The sequence below is a fragment of the Pteropus alecto genome, unplaced genomic scaffold, assembly GCF_000325575.1.
Source record: "Pteropus alecto unplaced genomic scaffold, ASM32557v1 scaffold160, whole genome shotgun sequence".
In the NCBI taxonomy this organism is placed as follows: domain Eukaryota; kingdom Metazoa; phylum Chordata; class Mammalia; order Chiroptera; family Pteropodidae; genus Pteropus; species Pteropus alecto.
The window spans coordinates 2,485,946-2,502,399 of record NW_006429864.1 but is presented as its reverse complement, the minus strand read 5'-3'; the positions used below and the strand labels follow the sequence as shown (position 1 = coordinate 2,502,399).

The following is a 16,454-nucleotide window of genomic DNA, read 5'->3' as shown; positions in this document are numbered from 1 at the left end:
TCCTTCCCTGAGAGCAATTAGCCTTACAGCTTAAACTTAATAGCAGAAAGGCAGCTCTGCAATAGTAAATACATCAGAAAATGTTTTAAATATTTCTTTTACATTCTTTAACGGTAAGTTGTGAAAGTTGTCATCCAATTACACTCTTGGTGGTGAGCAACATAGTCAAGGAAGATAGTATATCCACACATTTTAAAACAAGAGGCCAGATTATCTTTGAGAGTTTTGGGAGCATCAGTGGTGGAAACATACTTTTCGAAAATCAAAAATTCATGGACAATATTTACAATAACAGTATGTGAAAAAGTATTCTACTTAAATCACCCAAAAAGCAAGTGAATAGAGAGACAAACTACCAGAACTCATGAGACCAACATGGTATTGGCATCTGTGTACCAAAATAATAATAATAATGATAATAATAATAATAATAACAACAACAACAATAATAATAGAAAGTAATGGGGAAACTCAAGAACTCTGGAATAGGAGGGCCCTTTTCTGGCAAGCGTGGCTGGTGAATTTGAGAAGAGCAACTGAACCAGGCAGAGACATCAGTAGAGGAACAGGTAAGGAGCTCATAGTGAGGTCTGCAGTGTTAGAGCATTCTGGTCCTATGAATTTTTGAAACAGAATAGCAAATCTATTTTCCAAAATAAGACCTCAGTGAGGGAAAACTCCTGAGCATGGAATCGAATGTGAGCAGATTTATAGAAACAAGAGAAAAAGAACATCCAAAGAAAAGTGGGGGAGAAGAACAAAGCCAGAAAATCTTAGAAATAAACGGCCAAATTTGGATTTTTAATTGAAATTTTTATTGAAATAATTGTAGATTCACATGCAGGTTCAAGAAATAACACAGAAGAATTCCGTGTATACTTTACTCAGTCTCCTCTAATAGTAATATGTTGCAAAAATATAATATCAGAACCAAGATTTTAACATTGATACACTCCCCCAACCTAATTTAGATTTTCCCAGTTTTACTTATACTCATTTGTGTATATGCATATTTAGTTTTATACAATTTTATCACAGGTGTAAGTTAGTGTATCCATCACCACAGCCAACGATACTGAACAGTTTCAAAACCATAAGGATTTTTCACGTTGCTTTTTTATAACTGCCTACCTCCCGCTCTCTACCCCTCCCCACTTCTTGCAGGCACTGATCTGTTCTCCCTCTGTGATTTTGCCATTTTAAGATCATTATATAAATGGAATCATACAGTATTACTTTTTATGATTGGCTTTTTTCACTCTGCATAATTCCTTGCAGAATTATTGTAGAATAATAATTAGCTTTTTTCACTCAGCCTAATCCTTTTAGAATAATTCATCCACGTTGTTACTTGTGTGAATAGGTCTGTCCTTTTTATTAGTGAGTAGTATTTTATGGTTTGGGTGTACTACAGTTTTTTAACCACTTACCTACTGAAGGACACCTGAGCTGTTTTCAGCTATTATAAATAAAGCTACTATAAATGTTCATGTACAGGTTTCTGTGTGAATGTAATTCTTTTTTTCTCTGGGATCAATACCCTGGAATGGAATTATTGGATTGTATTATAGTTGCATTTTTAGTTAGTTAAGAACCCGCCAAGACTTTACCCAGATTGCCTGTACCATTTTATATTCTCACCAGCAATGTATCGGTGTTGTAGTTTCTCTACATCCTTGCCAGCATTTGGTGTTGTCCCAAATGCCTTAAAACTATGCAGAAAAACAGAAAAAGAGCTCTGTTAACTTCGCCTCCTTCTAAGTATTTTTTTCTCTAAAAGAAGAAAAATTAATATCGTGTAAACCACAAAAACTAGTCTCACATAAAAATGGGCAAAAGAAAAACATATATAAAATTATTATAAGAACAAAAAAGAATAGCATTCCTACAAACAGCAAAAGCATGCCAGAAAGTGCCCATAAAACAGATTAAAACTGTAATCTATTTTTAAAATTAATTGAAGGACATCAAGAAGATGATAAAAGACATGAGCGAGCAAAGTAAATGGAATTGGAAAACTCAGAAATAATGCGACTAGAATTCAAAGAAGAAAGAGAAATACAAGAAAAATCATTAAAAATAAATAAATTAGAAGGAACACAGCTCTGCTCACTAGAAAGTCTTTGTGGTTATCCTGTTACTGTGGTCGCCCCCAATAGAAATACCTCCCTGCCTGTGTGCAGTTCCCACCCACGCTGCCTCTGGGCTACGCACTATGACTAGTCAATGAAACATGAGCAAATGACATGCAAGCAGAGGCTTTATAAGTACTTGCAAAATGAGATTTGTACTCTTGGAATGCTAGGGTTTTCAACAACATTTGCTCACGTCATTGTCTCTGTCATATTTTGGCAATTTTCACAATATTTCAACTTTATTATTATCATTATATTTGTTATGGTGATCTGTGATCAGTGATCTTTGAAAAATTGTTTGTGAAAGCGAGAGTCAATTGATGCCGCAAACTTCTTTATTGTCTCATTGTAAGAAATTGCCACAACCAACCATCTTCAGCTACCACCACCTTGATCAGTCAGCAGCCATCAACATCAAGCAAGACCCTCCATCAGAAAAAATATTAAGACTCACTGAAGGCTCAGATGATGGCTAGCATATTTTAGCAATAAAGTATTTTTTAAATCAAGGTATGTACACTCTTCTTTTTTAGACATAATACTATTGCACACTTAATAAACCATAGTATAGTGTAACATAACTTTTTGGGAAACCAAAAAGTTCATGAGACTCTTTTACTTGTGATACAACATAACTTTTATATGCACTGGGAAACCAAAAAAGTTCATGAGACTCTTTTACTTGTGATATTTGCTTTATTGCAGCTGTCTGGAACCAAACCCAAAATATCTCAGAAGTATGCCTATATATGGTGCAATTATGGGTCAAAAGTATTTTTGCATATGTATACCAAATTATTAATTCACCCATTTATCTATTTGACTATCTTGATGCCAATATTACAGTCTTGATTACTGTAAGACTTATAATAAGTCTTGAGTCAGACAGTATAAGTCCTCAAACTTGTTCGGCTATTTTTGTCCTTTGCCTTTTCATATGAATTTTAAAATAAGCTATTGATTTCTAAAACAGTCCTGCTGGGATTTTGATTGGGATTGCCTTGACTCTATAGATCACTGTGTAGAGAATTGACATTGACTCTTATGCTCTATAAACATGATTATATTTAAGACTTCTTTATTTTCTGCCATTCATGTTTAGTAGCTTTTAGCCCCTATTCTAGGTAGATATTATTTGCAAAATAGTTGGTAGTCCTAAGGGAATAAAAGATGAACTCAGAAGTAAAAACGGTGAGACTCGTGAGGAGTGACAGTTCTGTGAAAGAAATTTAACAAAATAAATAAGCTAAACCACAGGAAACAGAATGAACAATAATTAACAAATAAACATAGTAATTATACTTCATCTAATAATAATATAACCAGTCCCAGTCTCTTTTGATTACTGTTAATATAATATACAGGCATACCTTGGAAATATTGTGGGTTCAGTTCCAGACCACTGCAATAAGGTGAATAAAGCAATAAGGCCAGTCACAAATTTTTGTTTCTCAGTGCATATAAAAGTTATATTTACACTATACTATAGTCTATAAATGTGCAATAACATTATGTCAAAAAAAAAAAACAATGTACATACTTTAATTTAAAAATACTTTATTGCTAAAAATTGCTAATCATCATCTGATCATCTGAGCCTTCAGTGAGTCTTAATCTTTTTGCTGGTGGAGGGTCTTACCTTTAATTTGTAAAAAAAAAAAAAAAAAAAGCAATATCTGTGAAATACAATGAAGTGAAGCATAATAAAACAAGGTATCGCTAATATAAAAATTAACTCCAATGGATCACAGAACTATGGAAATCCTATACCAGTAAAGAAGGGACTTGTATCCAGAATTCTGAAAACTCAATAATGAAAAAAATAAACAATGAATTTTTTTAAATAGACAAATTATTTAATAGACAATAACCTCAAAGAAGATATGCAGATGTCAAATAAGCCCATAAAAAAAGATGATCAACATTATTAGGTATCGGTGAGGAAAAGTAATTTTCTCTCTACTCTTCTAGGTTCTTGGCTGAGACTCTGCTGTAATAAAAGACAGATTAATAGGAGAAAAACAGAAGTTTAATAACATGTATTCTTCCTGTATACCTTGGAGAGACCCAAGAAAACTAAGTAACTCCCTGAAGTGGCCCAAGCCACCAACTTAAATACCATCTCCAGCTAAAGACAAAAGATGTTGGGGGTATAGGGGCAGTTATAGGAGATTATCAGGAAAAGAATAGTAAACAAGGGTAAGGCCGTTATGCAAATTTAATTAGGTGCTTTCTTCATTGATAAGAGTTTCTAGAGATTGGTCGTCCTCTTCTTTACCATACAGAGAGGAAGACACCCTTACAAATGGAGATTTTATTTATAAGTGTAAATGTCTGTTACAAAAGGATAACTTTTACTCAGTTTTCAGAGCTTCTCTTGTGTCTGTAGGTTTTAAAAAATAACCAGCTCAAGATAATCTTTATGCCAGAGAGGCATATTTTAGGGTGGCAAATTCTGCTTCCCTTTATAGTCATTGGTAGTAGTGAATATGTTCAGTTTATTGATTATGCATTTGGCTTCTGGAGATATAAGTAATTAGTAGGAAATTTATAAACTTAAATGCCATATTAGAAGAGAAGTTATGAATCGATGACCTTACTTTACTTTCTGTCTTAAGATAGTAGGAAAAAAAGAGCAAATTGACCCTGAATAAGTGCGTGTGTATCTATATATCTGTAACTATCTATATATTTTTTAAATTGTATATTTTAAACATGTAAAGCTTATTGTTTGCCAGTTATAACAGGAAGGTGATAAAAAGGAGATAGATGCCAAATACTGTCAGTCTTAACCCATTTACTACTCACAAAAATCCTCTGAAATCTTTCGCTTTTCATTGTCATGTTTTGTCTGAGGAATTGAGTGAAGAAATAACATGAAGTCACTCTAGTTGCTAAATTACTAAAATCGAGTAGATTGAGGTATGTGGAAACAATTCTATTTTTGTTTTAATTAGCCTGGGAACTTTAACTTTTGAACCTTCCAGTCCTGTGTCAATGCCTGGCTATATGTCAGATCTTCAGATAACCCATTCACTACCCTCCTGAAGGACTCACCTATCCAGACCACCTGATGTGACCAGACCTCCTGGCATCCGCGATCCAGACTGCCCGACATCTGACTGATAACCATCTTGGACCAATCCTAGGACTAAGAATGCAGGACTGATTATTCTCAAGAATAAACTTTTTACTATAAGAACTCTTAACTTTTCTCTTTTTTGGAATACTTCTGGGTTGTTGCTTAGCTGTGTTTCTAATTTGCAAACCCTAAGATCCTCGAATAAAACTTTATCATTTCTTTCTAACCAAAGACTTCAGAATCTTTTTGAGTTTGTTTGACATTGCTTAAGAAAAAGTACATACTTTTTTTAACCTGGAGGAAAATATCCCAGCTTGTAGTCCAGTTTTATTCTATGAGCCTGAATGAAACGAAAGCAACTTTATTTACGCTTTTATCAATTAAGGAACAGATATTTTTGGACATCTATAATTTATTATGAATGGAATTCCCAAGAGGTGTCAGACCTCCCTCTCTCTCTCTTAGCTGTAGTGTCTGAGTAAACAATATGCACAAGAAAATGTTTCAAAACATGCAAAGCAGTATGTTCAGGGTTAAATGAGTGATTGAACAATAACATCTATCTGAGTTTAGAAAAAGCAAGAATCTGGCCTTGGTCTGAAGCTTGAGGAAGGAGAAATACCTTAAATAAGCCCTTACATGCTAGGTGGAATTTGTTTGGTTGGAGAAGCTGAGAAAGCAGAACATTTACGCTGAGGGGAAGTTTGGAATCTGGAATAAATTAGCTGTGCAAACAGAGAACTTCATGTTTGGGAATAATGTCTAGAATATTCAAGTTGCTGGATAAATTCTCTTATTTTACAGCATTGTTAACAGATACAGGAAGCAAGAGAGAGACAGACAGACAGACAGAGAGACAGAGACAGACGGAGACACAAAAGGAAATGTCATCTTTTCAAGATACTTAGTCTGTTCATTAGCAATATTCTCACTGAACATATGCTCTTTTGTATTCATTTGCTCATCTACCAGCTCTTTCCAGTACATTCTGGAGACCTAATAACATGAACAGAAACACTTAGGTCGATTTTACCTCAATTCACTGATATATTTTGAGTAATTATTTATTTTCAGTGATCCTGAGACTAATAAGATGTTAAGAACTGAGCTGTGCATAAGGTATAAATTCCTGAGAAGAAAGAAGAAAATCCAAAGTTGACTTCTTGCAGCTCTCTCCACTTATCTTCTCTACCTTCCTCCATTCCCTGAGAGTTTCCAAGACTGGAGATTTGGGAGAAAATCCCTTACTATTGGGCATTTGCAAAACTGTTTAGTGGCTTCCACTGATCTTTGGATAAAGTCTAAATGGTACCCAAGTTCTTGCATGGCTTTGCCCCTGCCCTGCACACCACCCACTTCTTGTGCCTCTTGGGTTCTAGAGACACTGGCTTTCTCTCTGTTCTTTATTCTCCAAAGTCTTTCCTGTCTCAGACCTTGGAACATGCTGCGCCCACTACCTAGATGCTACCTGGCCTTTTCCTAGTCCACTTTTTACCTGAATAACTTCTGTTTATCTTTCAAGTCTCAATGTAAATCAGCTTTCCTGGGGGAATTCTTCCTGATCCCCAAACGAGGTTGGCACCCTTGTTAAAAACTCTGAACGGGCCCTGTCCTTTTCATTCTTGGCACATTCACCATTAATTTCCTAGCACCTAGCATAGAGTTTGGTTCATAGTAGGTATCCAAATAATTGTTAATTAAGACTGACTAAATAATTGAATGATATAAATCTCAAGCAGAAATCCAAATAGCTATTTCTTTTTTAAATTTATTTTTCAATTACGGTTGACATACAATATTATATTAATTTCAGTTGTACAACATAGTGATTAGACATTTTTGTAACTTATGAAATGATCACCCTGAGAAGTCTAGTACCCTTCTGACACCATACACAGTTATTATAATATTATTGACTCTATTCCCTATGCTGTACTTTACATCCCCATGACAAATAGCTATTTCTTATAAACTAAATATTGAGAGGGTGTGATTAAACAGTTGTTTTCCTAGCCACACTTTTAATTCCTTACCACCTATTAGTGTCTTTCAGATTAAAAAAAAAAAAAATTTTTTTGTAGTTAGTGAACAAAGATAGTATATAGTCAAATATGTCAAATAAGCAACTGGATTTTGGATCCTAGACCTTTCTAAGGTGAATTAGCTTATGAATTAATTAGTTTCCTATTTCTCAAGCAGCTACTCTAAACACGGGGAGACTCTGGTGCCATCCTGCCTTCAGGAAAAGTACAACTAACTCAAACTACTCCTTGTTTGATCCATGCCTCTTTTCACCCCATGTTGCCTGGAGCTGCCACGGTCTAAGGCAGCTGATCTGACAAGGTTCTGAAGTAGGAGGAGAAGGAAGAAGCTGTGATGAGGTTCGTCCAAGGCTTTGAGATTCTTCCTTACTAGAGACAAATGGCAGCACCAGATTCAAACAAGTAGGAGAGTCGAAGAAAGTCAGCTTTAGGAATGGAAATGCCCCCTCCGCATTGCCTTGCTCTTCTGCACTTTGTAACATAATTGCTTTTCTTCATGAAGCCTCTCTTCAAAAGTCATTGTAACCAGGCTTCTCTTGGAAAAACCATATAAGGGGAAATTGGCTACAGGAATCTAATTTTCTAGTAAGGATCCTGGTCCTCCTAGGGACAACGCTATAGTGGCACATTTCTCTTCCACTTTGCAGTTCTTAAGACCTGACATCGTCCACCAGCCTCTGGCCTCTTCGTTCCCTCCTTCGGTTTTCAACAGCAACGGCAGTCTGTGCAGATTGGGCCATCCTCATCAGCATCATGTCCTTTTGGTTCTGTCCTGATCTCCTGGGTGAGGGTATGCATTTGAGGTGCACTGCAAGACTCAAAGCCCATTTTAAACTGTGTGTGTGTGAGAGACACTGCATGGAGTTATTTTAGATAAAATATTCGTACGTGATTTCATTTTGGACAGTCATCATAAAGGACTGGGTTTCCAACACCCTAACAAATAATTTGGATGATGATGATGATGATGTAGGGTTTGGAGTATACCACTGTGGAAAACTGTACCTTGTGCTTGATAAACAAGAACAATTGGTCCATTCATTAATTAGAATCCTGCTTAACCTCCTATGAAAACATTGTGAGATAATAAAAATATGACTGGAACTTGTGTTTATTTTTCCTTTATCTTTTTTATTTGCTTTGCGAATAGGTTATTTAGTAAAATAGTTCAAAAAACTGAAACAGCATTGAGAAGAGCACATTTGAGGAGCACTCTTATTCTGCAGAATCAGTGTTTTAACCCTTCTTGCAATGGGTACCCACATTTGCTAGTTTATTCTGTATCTTCCCAAATTATTATAATATTATTGACTTTGTTTATTTATGCTTATAATTTTGTTTATTTAACATCCTATATGGATTTCACAGAAAGGCACAGTCTTAGCCTATGCAAACTTAAAATAGTGAATGATTATCCTTCGCAAGAGAAGTGCAATAATAAGGATTGTGTGATATGATTTATTCCTTTCCTTCTCTTATTTTTAATGAAATTAGTATTCAGTTTTGAGCTACAAGATAGGTATCCACACCCATACATAAAGAGAAACACACTGCCTTTTAATGCTGGCATTTATTGTCACTCGAAGGTGTAACAAAAGCCAGTCTTAACCCTGTCCTCATTCCAAACTATTTCTTACACAGTCCTTCTAATCAGAGCTTTATGAATCAGAATCGTTTAACTGTCTCTGCAGTGTCTACAGAATAAAGTCAAAACTGCTTATCGGTGGTTTCGCTTTAAGTCATTTGATTATTCATTAACTGAGAAAATATTGACGGAGCCTCTGTTATTTAGTAGACCCTGTGTCAAGCATTAGATTAGGCAGATTTAGTTCCTGCCTTCATGTAGCTCACAGCGTATTAGGAAAGACAATCGAAGAAGCATTTACGAGTGGGCGAGTCACGCGTGAGGAAGAAGTCTGTGCCTGGTATGAATCTATGAGGGGCCCTAACTCAAGATCGGGAAGACGCCCTGAACAGAATGACATCCACAGGAACAGGTGAATACTACGTAGAATTTAGATATCCGAGAAAGGGAAAAATGAGTTTCCAGGTAGAAGCAGAGGCATGGATTTTGAAGGCATGCTGGGATCCGGCCTTATCCCACTTTTTCAGCTACGTCTGCCACTGAGCCTTTTCATCACCCTACATCCCGTCCAGCCACGCCAGACAACTCCAGATGTTTTCCTGCCTCTGGGTGTTTGCTCCAGCCATTCTGAACGTCTTCTGTGATCTGCCTGTGTATATTCTGCCCATCCCTCAAGTCTCAGCTCAACTACTTTCAACTATGAAAGCTTTCCCATTTCCTGGGCCGGAAGAAATCTTTTCATTCTCTGTGCTTTTAAAATATTTCTTTGTACATTTCTTATAGCACATATGCATCATATTATATTAATGTCCCCTCACTTTCCTATTCTTTTCTTTAGTGTCTGCGAAATCCTCAAGGACAGGGACCATGTCAGGGTTTTTCAGGCACTAGAGCCCCAAAAGACTTCTAGAACCAGGAAGAAGCAGCCATCTTCCAAGGGCAGGGAAGGGCAACCTGAAATCCAAGACTGGGTCATATTTAGGTAAACGGAAAGGATGTTACATACACCCCTCACTTAATCTGAGCAACTATCTTAAGTGGGAAATATTATTAGCCCCTTTTTACAGATGAATGCAAGGAGATATGGAAACTTGTCTATTTTCGTATAAGCATTAAGCGGAAGAGCCAGCATATCAGATCAGCAGGAGCTCTGATGATTCCACACTCCTTGCCTTTTCCTTATGCCTTCTCACCTGGAGGGCCAGGAAAGGGATCAGGAAATATACAACAGAAATTCAGAACACGCTGAGGCCAGAAAGAGAAATCTAGAGCCTCAGATCTCTCAGAAATGCCAGCATCAGGTGCCAAAAGGAGAGAGGAGTGCCTAGAGATGAGAGCCAGTGCTTCTCTACAGAGACTAGGCTGAGGTGAGAGAGGTACCGAGGCATTAAGTGCAAAGAGGCACTCATGCTCCGGGTCAGACAAATGCGCTAGTCCCCAACCTAGCACAGATCCAGATATGTACTAAAAGCTCAGTAAATGCTTTTTTTTTTTTTTAAATTAACCTGATTTGGCACCCAGACAATGCTCCATACTGTCTGGCTTTCATAGGACATTTGTCAAGTGTGGATGACACTTGCATTTGCCCAACCCTGAGAACAAATGCTTCTTTAAATTTTGCATCCTAGGTGACTCTATTGACACACCCTAGTTGTAGAAGACTGAATGTTTGTGTCCTCTTGAATTAATATGTTGAAGTCATAACCCCTGATGTGACGGTAATAGGAAGTGAAGCCTCTGGATTAGGTCATGAGGGCAGAGCTTTCATGAATGGGACTAGTGCTCTTATACAAGAGACTCCAGAGAGATTCCTTGCTCCTCCCACCATGTGAGGACAAAGCAAGCAGGTGCTATCTATGAACCAGGAAGCAGGCCATCGCTAGACACCAGTCTGCTGGCGCCTTGATCTTGGACTGTGGAAATAATTTTCTGTTGTATAAGCCACCCGGTCTATGGTATTTTTGCTACACAGCAGCCAGAACAGGCTAACACAATAATCCTGGCCCCACATCTCTATCTCAGACTAGAAACAGGAATAGTTTGGTTTACTATATATTTCTTCTCAGAAGACTAGATTAGGTTAAAAAAAAAAAAAAAGGAAACTTATTGATTACCTTGTAGGATGTTTCCAGTTAAGTCAAACTACAGTCAGACTGTGTTTTAGGAAGAGTAAACAATCTGTATCTACAAAGTCATCCATGTCCATATTTGAATATTTTTCTCTCTTAGGTTCTCAAAGAAAATATGTTAAATTTTTTATCTTTACTAAAGGGAAAATTATTTTCACACTTGAGACAGAATAGATGGTACGATAAGGGGAAAAAGCAAATAACCGGCAAGATTGGCAGAGGTAGTAATTGCAGGATTAGAATCTTGAGTAATTGGAGAGCAGGAAGCCCAGAAAAGAAGAGCCAAAGGTCTCATTTTAATTATCGAGTGGGGACAAAGGTTTTCTCCCCCTGTGCCATTTTCTGTCCTTTAAGATATTAACATTATGATAATAATATGTATCACTATGGAGTGCTTTGTAGAGTATTTTTTCTCCAAGTAGAGCATCATTTATATATTGAATAGCTATCATGTACAAAACTGTTTTTAATGCTTATCTTTATGGATAAGTTTTTAAACTTATCCTAAAGATAAGTTTTAAAAACTTATCTTTATCCTAAAGATAAGTTTTAAAAACTTATCTTTTAAACATGCTCTTTACCCTCAGGGAATTTAAAAACTAGCCAAGGAGATAAATAGTTTTTAAACTCTAATAAATGAAATTATTATTTAATTAACACAATTACTATATTGTTATATAGTAATCAATACATATTAAGTAATACGTAATATATTATTATACTATTATATAATAATTAATATAAAAGCAAATTAAACTTATCTTTTAAACATGCTCTTTACCCTCAGGGAATTTAAAAACTAGCCAAGGAGATAAATAGTTTTTAAACTCTAATAAATGAAATTATTATTTAATTAACACAATTACTATATTGTTATATAGTAATCAATACATATTAAGTAATACATAATATATTAGTATACTATTATATAATAATTAATGTAAAAGCAAATTAAAACTTTAATAGAGAGAGAGGTAAAGAAAGCATCATTCCTCAAAACAGAGTGGTAGCGTGGGCATATTAGTATGTCTTGAGACACCCTTTCGAATTATATATGCTTGTCCTCTCTGTTCACCCCTGACAGGGCTGTAAAATGCCCCTCTAAGCATTCATGGCTCCCTTTAGTAAGGACTGGAGATGCAGTGTGCAGTATGCCCTGGGGAGTGATAGCAGTTTGACATCAGCTTCATGTGTGCAAAGCTGGGGACTTCTGTGGACCACCATGGGGATGAGAGCGGGGAAGGGCTTTTCAGAAGCCTAGAGATGTGAATCTCATAGGGCATAGGCTTTCCTTAGTCAAGGCGAGAGTTTGTGGAGGAACCCTTGATAGAAGGCTTCGTCCTTAGTCACTTCAGTTGGTTGCCACATCCTTATTTATTAAGTCTGGAATGATGTTACTCAGAAAGAATTTTCTTGGCTCTACTGTAGGCCAAATTATTTTCCAGCATTCTATTATTATACCAGATGGCTTATGACTATTATTCTATTAATAAGGATAATAAGCTACCACTTCTTGAGCAAATGAGCTAGGCTATTTACTAGGTAATTTAACTGCAATACCTCAAATCCTTGTGACAATTACGAGGCAATTAGTATTATATCTCTTTAAATACCTTGGCATTCCCAGATAACTGGCAGTCATACAGCACTGTTCTCTCCGTATTTTTAGACTTAGCTTGACATTCTGCCCACCTGCTCATGTTCATTGCAGCCATAAACAGCATCGAAGCTGAGTTGATATCATCCATTCTCAACATATGTCCTGTCTACAGAAGCTGGAGAGAGACAACATGGAACATCATCCTTGTTGACCAAGTGCCAGATCAGTTTCATTCAACAAGCATTTATTGAGCTTCTGTTGGGTGTCTAGATCCATGCTAGGTTAAATGCTACAGGGAGCACAGAAATGAATAAGGCATAATGTTGAGCCTCTAGGGACTCACAAGATAGCAGGGTAGAGAGTACGGGGTACTGGCTTAAACGACACGAATTTATGACCTTATAGTTCTGGAAGTCAGAAGTCTGAAATGAGTCTCACTGAGCTAAAATCAAGGTGTTCCTATAGTTGTGTTCCTTCTGGAGTCTTTAGGAAAAAATCCATTTTCTTGCTATTTCCAGTGTCTAGAATGTTTTTATAGAATTAAACTCCAGGCCTCTGCATTCAATAACTACAGGATCCAGTAGAAAGAGCAAAATTTGGTTAATTGATACTCGACAGAGCTGAGTATAATCACTTTGCAAGAACTGCTTGTCAGTGCGGACTAGGAATAGGTTAGTTAATACATCAAAGGCACACTCATTGGCAAGTTGTTTTTTATCTCAAGGAATTAGCTAACCCTGTGATGGCTAGTACCACCCCAAGTCAGCAAGGCCCCAAGATGTCTAAGCATCATCAAATATAGAAAAAGTTTTTAAAGGTTAATATAGGTTAACATGCTCCCTCTTTCAAATGCGAAGCATGAGACTCAGGCTGGAAGCCAGTCAACAGTTTTCCAAGATTTCCTGTCTGCCGTTTCTTAAAAATAACCAATTCAAAATCATTCTTATGCCAAAGAGGCATATTTGGGGGTGTATATTCTTTTCTCCTTTACCTCCTTACACCAAGCAGCATACTTTTATTTCTTATAATAATTGTTTGTGAGTGATTTTTTTTTGAAGAAAGGGTTCTGCAAGCTAAAATAATTCCAAAAATACTGACTATGATATTGTGATTTATAATAAGAAGAAATATATATTTGGTCTTGGCACAAAGCTCCTAAAAACCTTGGAATTGCCTAAGTGATGAGAGTGATAAAGATGTCTTTTTTATGTTAATGAGGTGACTTCTAGAAAGTACCTAAGGATAGAGAATGGCTGCCAGTGGAACCAGTCAAGTGATTAGAGGGTTAAAACTTTTACTTCCTACCACCACCAGCACCACCTCGCAGGTGACAGGGCTAGAGATTGAATTCAATCGCCAATGATTTAATCAATCGTGCCTATGTAATGAAGCGTCCATAAAAACCCAAAAGGAGAAGGTTCAGAGAGCTTCTGGGTTGGTGAACATAAGGAGACTGGGGGGTGCTCAGAGAGGGCACGGACGCTCTGCGCCCCTTCCCCATGCCCGGCCTTATGCATCGCTTCCTTCTGGCTATTCCTGAGTTATATCCTTTTATAGCACACAAGTAATCTAGTAAATAAGTGTTTCCCTGAGTTCCCTGAGTTACTCTAACAAATTAATCAGACCCAAGCAGGGAAGCGTGGTGTTAAAAGGAAATAGCAGGCTCCGAATGGAGTCATTGGCCCCCCCAACTGCAAAAAAATACAAGACTTAATTGCAACTTAACCCCTCCCAGAAATGTGACCTTTAAACAGTCGATCTGCAATTTCCTGATTAGCGCTAGCGAGGCAATCTGCATGATAAAACCCCTGCTCTTCGCTTCCCTCACACCAAAAAAAGAAAGAAAGAAAGAAAGAAAGACCTGGCCTGAAACAATCTTTTCTTTTCTTTTGCTAATATAACTTCTTTGTCCCACTCTCCTTTTGCCTATAAAAACCTTCCATTTCGTACAATTCCTCAAAGGACCTCTCTGTTTGCTACGTGGGATGCTGCCTTGTCCATGAATAGTTCCGTAAAGCAAATTAGATGATCGAATTTATTCAGTTGAATTTTCATTCTTTTACAGATTGGTGGCAGCAATAGGGTCCAAAGCAAGCTTCTGATGACATCTGGGAACAACAAGAAATATTGTTGCCCACGAATAAGACATGTTGCCCACGAACCCTTCAAGCTCTCAGCCTTCCTCGCCATCTTCAAGGGCCACTGGTGAGTTCCTCTCAGTTTGAGCTCCTCTCTCTCTGCGTTGACTTCCTGACCTAATTGGCTTTCCAGCCCAGGGCTTAGAGGGTCAGCTGGAGGTGACAGACCGGTCCATCCAGCACCCAAGTCCCTGAACCATTGGTTTAGTCTACAATTTTCCAGTTGTTTGGAATCCCTTCCCCAGTTCCAATCTGCTGGTTTAGTCCACACTGGGAATTGCTGGAGGTGCACACAGGGCCTTCCACTGGCCGGTCCACAGTAACATCTAAGCCCCAGGTCTCGGGTTTGGCCCTGGGTTCCACGGTGGGGGAACTGCTGATGGTTTAGTCTGCAATTCTCCATTTCTTGGAAATCGGACCACAGTCCCCATTCTTTGAAGTCTGCTGGTTCCATCCTTTCCCCAGTTTCTAGTTCTTTGGTTACTGCTGGCGTCCACAGTTTTGTTTCCTTAGTTATTACTGCTTTTCTGTTAATGTACACATGAGGTAAAGACTGTAGCTAAAAGGGAATCTCAGAACCCCAAAGTCTTAAGTACTTGTTTGGCTCTGGGAAATCCAAAGGCCTAGATAAAAGAAATGGAGTCCTTCATATCCAGAGAGTTAAGAGCGCCCCCTCCAGCAAACCCTCTTATATTTAAGAATTATGCCCTGGAAGCTACAGCTATCTAGAAAGACGGCAAAATTTTACTAAAAATAACCTTGACTTATAATGGACATTATGGAGGAACGTTCTAATTGGACAAGCTCATTTTTCAAAAAAGTGCTCTTGAAAGCAAGAGCTCCCAAATTGAATAAACAGAAAGAAATACCTGTTTTAACTGGCATGAAGAAGCTCACAAAAGCCTTCAAGATTCTAAAATAGCTTCAGTAAAGACTCACTACAAAAGGTTAGCGAAAAATTAAAGACACCAGAGGTACCTACAACAAAAGGCCAGATGACTGACGTGACTGCCATTGCTCCCTCCCTCCCACCCTTCCTCACCTGAATACTCACGTATTACTAATTATCTGTCGGAACTGCCTTTTCACTCTGAAGAAACTATTAGACAGTTACCTTTTAAAATAAAACCACCCAAGTATGCAGACAAACCTCCTCAGGTACAGAATTTCTTAAACCCAGGTAGGGTCCTCAAAAGTCTTTGTAAACGGATATTCGTATTTACAAAAACTGAGCCCAGTGAGAGAAGGAAATAAATTACATGTTGTTCCAGTCTTTCCAAATCCAGGTGAATTGGTTATTGAGCCTTTGTCTCCTGGAGATGGCTGTTGTCACTTTGCTTGTCTCTTTTTACATCCTGAGAACTTGGCTTGGCTTTCTGCCCTCCTGAATGTGCAAGCTGTCTGTCCTTTCTTTCGCCCATCTTTAGGAGTGATTCTGGATCTCGGGAAGGTAGTAAACTTTGAGCCCTCTTGGGCGTTTGGAGTTGTTTTATACTGTCAGAAATATTAACTTTTTGTCCCAGCTGAAACCTGACAAGATGTTTGAAAGGATTTAATAACCCTGTGATTAGAGATTTGGTTAAATTGGAAGTGATACTGAAAGCCTCATAGATTATTTTTTTGTGTGCCTTCTTCTCCCCTAAGTTAAATGTATGCAGAAGGAGAAAAAGATTCCAGTGTAGGGATGGGTGTTTTCGTCCTTTGATGTCATTTAGACAACAACTCAGCTTTTTGAGGATCTGA

General features: G+C 37.5%; 1 pseudogene; it reads right to left on the bottom strand.

Annotated features, from left to right (window-relative positions):
- The window catches only part of LOC102885960, a 12,674-nt pseudogene extending 7,444 nt beyond the window's left edge, over positions 1 to 5,230 (bottom strand).
- Between the last annotated feature and the right edge of the window lie 11,224 nt (positions 5,231 to 16,454).